This window comes from Gavialis gangeticus, unplaced genomic scaffold, assembly GCF_001723915.1.
Source record: "Gavialis gangeticus isolate Ggan-Ray unplaced genomic scaffold, GavGan_comp1, whole genome shotgun sequence".
Classification (NCBI taxonomy): domain Eukaryota; kingdom Metazoa; phylum Chordata; order Crocodylia; family Gavialidae; genus Gavialis; species Gavialis gangeticus.
The window spans coordinates 126,804,391-126,812,893 of record NW_017729025.1 but is presented as its reverse complement, the minus strand read 5'-3'; the positions used below and the strand labels follow the sequence as shown (position 1 = coordinate 126,812,893).

General features: G+C 36.5%; 1 protein-coding gene and 1 long non-coding RNA gene across 2 annotated transcripts in view; one reads left to right on the top strand and one right to left on the bottom strand.

Moving 5' to 3' along the window:
- CSTF3 (cleavage stimulation factor subunit 3) overlaps nucleotides 1–8,503 on the top strand; it is an 87,566-nt gene that overhangs the window by 24,559 nt on the left and 54,504 nt on the right. The window lies entirely within an intron of this gene.
- The window catches only part of LOC109299052, a 23,039-nt gene that overhangs the window by 13,885 nt on the left and 651 nt on the right, over nucleotides 1–8,503 (bottom strand). The window lies entirely within an intron of this gene.

The window sequence follows — 8,503 nt, the reverse complement described above, 5'->3', positions numbered from 1 at the left end:
CCTCCCCCCCCCCCCCCACACACACTTTTCCAGATGATTCAGTAACATAGTTTCAATGCAGGCAAAACATTCTCACACATCAGTCTATAAAATTGCTAATATTGACAAGTTTATATAATCATTAAGGAATACGTCCTGGGAGAAGGTGAACAAATTTAGTATTGAGAAATGCGGGTTAGTGGTTTGGGCTACATATTCATACTGTAGAGCTTCTCAGTGGCTTTTAAGGGCCAGTTAGCCCTATTTCATTAACAGAAAGGTTATAAATGCTTGTGTATTTCACAGTCACTGTGAAAATTATTTGGAGTGTTTTTAAAGCAAAAAATTCTTGCTGCTACAGCAGCAGTTCCCAGACTAGTGGCTGTGACCTCGGTTGAAGTCACCGCACTTATAAGGGAGGTTGAGACTGACTTACATTGTTAGTGTAGATGGGCTCAGTCTGGGCACAGGGTGCTGAACAGTCATGAGCTGACTGAAGTTTTGACCCCAGAAGTGTGGAATCCTGGCCAGAAAAGATTAGGAACCATTGTACTGCATTTAAGATGACAGAATCAAGTGAGTTCATCTTAAACTGACTAGATTCTAGTCCTAGATTTTTATTTTTATTTTTTAAGTATTTAAGTGCCTGAAGATTAATAGGTACCTAGTAGGTTGTCAAAAGCATCTGTCTGCATCTTTAGGCACCTAAAGGCCTGTGAATTTAGTTTGAACACTAAAGGATTTGCTATTAAGAAAGATCTTCCCATAGGCTTGAAGGGGCTATCAAGTCATCAGCTTTAGAATCCAGCATAACACTGTTACATTTTTAGGAATCAAAATATACCTGAATATCTGCAAGGGAAAAATCCTAACATAACAGCAGGGAAACAAATGGATATGCTGCTTACATTAACCTCTCTCATGTTTGAATCTGAACATAACATTCAGAAATTGGCTGCCTAAGCCCAAGAAGGAGGATTGTTCTTTTAAAACAATAATCCACATAGTTTTTCATGTGGGATATAGACCAATGGTTTAGCAAAAATTGATCTGTTAATCTTGAGTGTGTGTGTGCGACTTTCCTCTTCTAAAGTTAGCAGACAAAATAATTTCATTTTGTGGAATTATTTTTGTTGCATTTGTGGCAGATCCAGGTAAGCTGATCTTTCCTAATGCACACAACCACCTCCTGCAGCTTTCGTGGGCTGAAGACAGGGCATGGGAGACGCATACTGCATAAGAAATATCACTTACTGGAAAATGGGTTTTTGATTACTAACAAGTCAGATCTTGCATAGTTATTGTCTTAATGATATTCCTTAAATTTAATGTCTACAGCTGAAAACTGTACAGTTTATTTTTCCTATTCCTGAGCATTTGGAGAAATAGATAGGCTTTGCTATTTAATGTTTTTCTTACATGGAAACAATCTGTATTTTTTTTTAATTCATATAAGTTCAGTTGTTTCTGTTAATATGTAAGCTGCGATTGAATTAAATAAATGTCATGAATTGCTTTTGTCATACACAATTTACGGTGGATTACTAAATCAATCAATCTGTAGTACATGGTCAGTACACAAAAAATGACTGCAGTAGCCGTCTGCACTAAAACTCTTATTCTGGGACAAGCATTTTTCCATGGATTCACTGAATAAAATATCTTGATGGAGTTCTTCAAAAAAATTGATTTCTTGAACTCAATTCTTCCCCCCCACCCCCAGACTTCTGAACTTGATAGAATTGCCAGCCTTGCCTTGCCTAGACTGTGCCCCTTTATGTAAGCATATTTTTTTTTTTCTTTGGTGGTTTGTGTTGGAGATCAAACTCCTGCTAAGATGCCATCTGCTTCAATATGGGTCCTATTAGAGAGAACCCATATACCCTGGAACCTGGGTATATTGGGAACATTAGTGAGTATCTAGAATGTGGTTTGTCATCCACTCTTACAAAGGGGAGGCCAAGTACTGGACAAGAAGACATGCACTATCTTTACTTTAGTGCCTTGTCTGCCCTCACTGTTGACTTAATCATTTTGAATCTTGTTAACAGAAATAGACTAGACTGTCACGATGGTTGCAATCTATTCTTTTATTTAATCAACATTTTTTCAAAACATTTGGCTATCTAAGCTACTTTGTTAATGCTATACTTAGAGTTTATGGAAGACAGATGCCAACATACGTGCTGGGTACTAATGTAGCACCTACTTGGGTACTTATCAATGTCTGCATGGCAACCTAAACTGGCTGAATGGTACGATGGAGATGACTGTGGCACAATGTACCTGGACAAGCCTCATTCCTCTGGGGCAATCTGTGCACTAATAAATGGATACCACCTCTGAGCCCTCACTTGAGAAGCTAAAAGGTCTCCCCCCCCCCCCTTTTACTTTAGAAACCAAAAAGGATTTCAGTATTGATGGAGTACCATGTGCTATTCCTTTATGTAGTTAGTGTCAGCCTCCAGTTTTACCTGCCTGCTACAGTACTTCTAAGACCCTGGTGGCTTCCATAGTGAAGTCGGTAACTTATCTTTATCCTGCTCACAAGCAATTTCCTGCAACGTGTGTTAGTTTCCATAGTTGAATGGGCTTGGACAACAATTATAGACATTGCAGTGTTATTCAGATTATAGTCATTGCTGTTCACAATGGCTTTCACTAATCCCGTGTGGCAAATAGGTTGAGCTGCAGCAGGACTTGCCAGTTTGTTCTTCAAAGAATATATTTGCTGATTTCTAAACTTCATCTATGAAATGTGTCAAAATGAATACTGTGCGATGTGGCAAGAAACACCCCAATAAAGAGACAGATGTGTGCACTCACACTATTAAAACTCATGTCAGAAGAAACTGAAGCAGTGGTAACTGGAGGACGGCAGTTGTCCCTTGGGTAACAATGAGGAGGCTGGTCTTCAGAATAATAGAAAGTAATGACACAATTTGTTCTTTACTCTTTTGTTCTTTTACTTCTCTTCAGAGAGATGAAACTAGAAAGAGATACGAGTCCAGGAGTCTTCTTTACGCTATAACCAGCCAAACACTTTTCCCTGTGAAAGTGGCGTTATGGCAAGAAATCTGTGTTGGTGTAACAACACAATGGTCGTGAGGTATTTTCCAGTCTCAATGTTTCATTTGGCTTCAAAGCAGCAAAAACAAGCAACCCCCTCCACCTCCTTTTTCATAAAGTTCTGGATCAAATAATTAACCCACTTATGTCTGTCCTGCAGAATCTCCTAGCCAGAGTGAAGTTTAGGCTTTTTTTTCCTCTTACATCGTCATGAGTTCATAACACCGTCAACTACACAGTGTATGCTTTCATGAAAACCCACCATTTTGTATTCATACTTTTACTTCTTTAGAAACACTGTTTTCTATATTGTAGCAGCGAAACTATAGAATGGAATCTCTTCTCCAGACAAAAAGTGATCAAACATGTTTTGCTTTGAAAGTGACGACAATCTTCAAGGAGAACAGCATATCTTGTATATTTTAATCTCACCCAGTTTGTTTCACACAGAGAGAGGAGTTACCTTTTTAGCTACATATTATAACTGGCAGGTGAATATCATTACCAGTTCAATCTTTCCTTTTGCATAGGTGCTTTGCCTACCAGCCATAGCAACATTTCCATTCTCAGTCAGTGGGTATGCTTTACCCTTTTCTAGGTAATCAATTAAGAATTGCACTTGTTAAAGAAATCTGACTTTATCCGTGCCAACAATGGGTGCTGGAATCACTTCAGCTCTCTAACTATCTACTGTCTTAGCATGTCTAAAACAATTGGAATATATAATCTCTCATGGCCTTGATTAACTGCTTTTAGTCCACTTACTGTAGAAATACATGTGAGCCTTTTAAGAAGAATCAATAGATTAGTATATTTCACTAAAGACCCAAGCTATCAGTATTGAAACGAAGGTAACCGCTATAGTCATTGTGTCTTTTAATTAGCCTAAATTGAAATAGTCACAGGACATACAAGTACTTGGATTGCCATCCTAGTAAGATTTGCTTGATGGATCTCCAGGAACAATTTGCAATAAGTAGGTTACTGCCAAAGTTGTTCTTTCCATAGTTACTAATTGACTACCCATTATGGAATTATTAGGAGAGAGTAGTAGTTGCACCTAAATTTCCAGTAAATGAAAATGGTTCTCAATACATTCCACACTACTTAAGTGCTACAGTAATAAGTAATAGGTTTTGATTTAAAAAAATATATATATTAGTGTCCTAACTTCTTCAGCAGGAGAAACTGTATTCCCTTGTTGGGAAGCTGTGTATGTTTGGAAGTAGGCACTGTTCCTGACAGTCTCAGGAAAAAAACAAGAATTTTTGTTGGCCTGAAGGCAAAACTAATGCATCTTGTTGCAGAGAGCCCTGTATGGTTTTATTGGGCTGTGATCACGTAGGCCCAGGGCACCTGTCTACAATTTGGCCTGGACTCTCACTGTCCATTGTTTTATAAGAGAAATCTTAAGAGCTGCTTGATGTGTTGGCATTGGTGTCTCCATCCTTTTGTTTGGTCTTATGCAAACCATGTATAAATCTTCTTTCTTGTACCTAACAAACTGGATAGCTGCTGCCTTCCCCTGGCTCAGCCAGTTTTGGTTATGTTTTCTGCTTTTTATGAACTGTTGAAGATGGAACAGTTTCTTTATTCATCAAGTTTGTGAGAGACTTTTTGTCAGTGACCAAGTACTCCTAAAAATGTCATATTTAAAACGTATATACTGCTATCCGAGAGAGAGATGGTGTTTTATTAAGCTGCTCAAGTTTCTGGTGTTGCCAACTCGCATGACTTTTGGTGGTGGTCTTAAAGTCTACGCCTCAGGCATGTGAAAAATGTAGCTCTTTTATCTCTTTATATAATAAGTTTTTCACATTCCCAAAGTGTACGCTTTAAGAACAATGCCAAAAATCATGAACTGGCAATACTCAGCTTCTGTGTTTGGTGCACTTTTTTTTTTTTTTTAAGCCAGTGGCTTCAGCTCAGTTAGGGTGTGAGATCTGAAATCTAGTTTGAGTTTCTGCTCTCCTCCTAAAAGAATAACATAGAAATATCAGGGTGAATAGTAAAAGAATAAATCGTGTTAGGTTATCTTTGTCTGGATTCTTTAGTCTTGCTTGTCTTGTGTTCCTGTATCAAAAAGCCTGCAGATTTTTTCCTTGTGTACAGATAAGCATATGCCAAACCAGTTGAAAGTGCAGGAGCCTTTGCCACACCTTCAGCTCTCCTGTGAAATATGAATTTTCATTTCTATCTAGGAGAACTTTTACAATCTCTGCTCTCTCCTATGCCTGATGAAAGGTATGCACCCAAAAACTTGCAAATAAAATTTTTTTTTTTGCAAATATCTAGTTGGTCTAATAAGAGATCACCTCTTCCACGAATTTTGATTCCTAAGTAACTCTGGCATTTCTTCCGAAGATAACAGAATTCTAATTTAAGCAGCTGAACATCCTGCTAGTATGGCTTCCACAGCTATCCATTTCAACAAGACCTAAAAGACAACATTAGCACATGTCTGAATAAGATCATGTTTTTCTTTCATGATCAGTACTGGTGGCTCATAGGCATTCTGTGATTGACTAACGTATCCAAGTCTTGCTTTTCTGTCTTTCTCCAGTTGATGGGAGGTCAGTTTAGAGCAGAAGTTCTTTTATTTTTCCAGCTCTTAAAACATGACCTTGCATTTGGTGGTATTAAACTTCATTCTGTTTGTTACTCTAGTAATTCATTCACTTGGAATCATATGTTTTACAATATACGTCATTTAAATAAGAAAGCTTTCCTTAAATACCTTTTATTTAGCATGGAACAGAAAATGAGCAAAACTGTAAATTGTAATTTGAAGAACTTTTATTGTAAAAACTGCTCAATTTTCCCAGCTGCTGAAAAACTAACTGTGTATGCAAGTAAAGTATTATGGAAGTTATTGTGAGCCTGTAGATTCTTAAACATGTTTCCTCAAAGTGAAGATGCTTGAAAGTATAATACAGCACCGTTATAATACACCCTGTTTATAACATTCAGTTTTAGCAATCCTAACAGCAGGTACCACTTTTTTTTTTTATGATGATGATCCAACAAATGGACTAAGCTCATTATAATGAACACCCTCTTAATGAACTTGTCTCCTGGTCCCAGGGGGAGTCATTGTAATGAAGTACTGTATACGCCATTCAAATAAAGTGGACTTTTAATTTTAAAAAATTATATTAATTTTGGCATGGAGTAAATTTGGTATACTGCTTTAGCACACGCTGCTGCTTCAATTTAGTATCTTGAAACATGAAGTTGAATAAAAGGTACTTTTTGACTTTATTCATTTATTTTTTAATTTTTTTTAAATTAGTTTCAATTAAAAGTAGCAAAGTAAAAAAACTGGCTTTCTCTTACTGTAGAAATAGTTGTGTTGACTTAAATGGACCAGATTCTGATATCTTTATTCGTATGAAGTGTAGTACGTCGATGGAAATTTCTGGGTAAAATCTACTCCAGATTAATAAGAGGACTGACTATCTGAATATGGAGTTTCTTAGCTCAGTAACACCCTCAGAGCACTTCATACATAATATGGAGCAAATGTCTACATGCTCTATAGTAGTGATGTCTAGTCTTTTTGGCAAACATGCCACAAGTTTAATCCAAAATGAGATAAGTGACACTAATCAGCCACTGGTATTGCCCAGTGTCAGGACATTGCACAGTGATTTTGGTGGCACCTACTGGCAGCTTCCACAGTGCCCAAACCTTCAAGCTAGCCCAGACTCCTCCTTCCCTGTTGTTCTGATCCCTGTTGGCTGCCATCCTGTCTTCTGTTGCCGGTGCCCCCTTTAAATTTTGGTCCTGAGCTTGTATGCCAGACATACCAGCTACCGCTGCTACTTGTGGCACATGTCATGGGTTAGTTACCACTGTTCCGTAGCCTCCAAAATAAACTTTGAGACGATCACAGTTTACATTAAGTATTTTGTACTCTCTGCTGTTCATTTCAGGGCTTATTTTTATTGTATTAAAATGCTTTAATTTTTTTATAAAGATGTTGTTAGAAATTTCACAGAACTGCAATATTGTAACCAATTTAAAGACCATTTGAATTATAGTTTTCTTACAATTAAAGTTCACACATACAGGACTAATACTGTGGTGGACGTTTCTTCTGCTATTTTTTATTGGCATGTATTTTAATAGAAAACTCTGTTACAATGAGTTAAGAATTTTAAAGTGGAAAATACATTTGAACTTTTTGGCGGTCACATTTTTAAAGCCAACAGTTATTTTGATTTTTTTTTTTTTTTGGTTGTTGTTTCAAACAATGTACTGGACTCTAGATTTCATTTGCTGTTGCTATAATAAAAAGTTTTTCTACCTTAATATAGACTTTTTCATTTTTGTCAGTTTTGTTTTCTATATCTTAAAAAGAATAAAGGGTAACCTTTCAATCCTTGTAAGGGATAGCAGACTGCAGTGTAAAAAACTTGAAAGTATTTTCAGTAGAATTGTCATCCAAGATAATAAAGCTTTAAGGCATTATAAGAAAATACTTTGGGCTGCCTTTTTATTTCTGTTTGGTTTCATATATAGCACTTCAGCAGCTGAGCGTATAGATTTGGGTATATGAAAATTATTTAATAAATTACCATTACGCTTTAGTCCTTTTGATTTAGAAATAGTCTGTGTTCCCAAAATAGAAATAGACTAGGTCATACAAGGAACGTATATCCATTAAATTTGTTTTCCTTTCCCTTTGAATTCCTACGTGATTCATGTATAGTGTATTGTTCTGATAAGATCTATTTTTGTGAGAGCTCACAGGAAAATAACCCTAAAAATGAATTGGGCATAAAGCTAATCTATAATGGGGCCAATTATGGGTTGGGATAATTGCACTGTACTACCTGACTTCCCCCCCTCCCCCCCACATTCCCCTCCAGTCAAGCCCTGCAGAAACAGTGAAACGAGGAGTTAATGTTGATAATCTGTTATAGGATGCCCTTGTTTCCCTTTCAGTTTATATGTTAATATAGAATGTGAGTGCTGCACTTTGTCTTTTGCCCTGGGATCAGTATTCTGCTTGAGACCTCAAGTTCTCTAATAGACAAATGCAGGTTATCATTTTCTGTGTCCAAATCAGACTCTGCTATCCATTTGTATTCACATTAAGTATGTGAATCCTGATGTCTGTTATTTCCTCATTAGTCTAGTCACTTAAATGCTAATTCTCATAAAGAAATTGAATTGAAGATTATTTAGGAAAATTAATTGCAACAACTACACTAATGCATACACATTTTGGGGATCAATATTTCACTATGAATTAAGTGTCTTTTTGCAAATATGCTTGAGAAAATAATGCATTAAGCTTGGTTGCAAAATTTAAGTTCTTAATCATTAACTAGGGATTGATTTATGAAAAAGGAACTATAATTGTGGTTCTTACAACCTTTCTCATTTTAAAGTTTAATCAAACATTCCTTTTTGGTTGCAGTGATTTTTTTTTTTTTTTTTTTTTTTT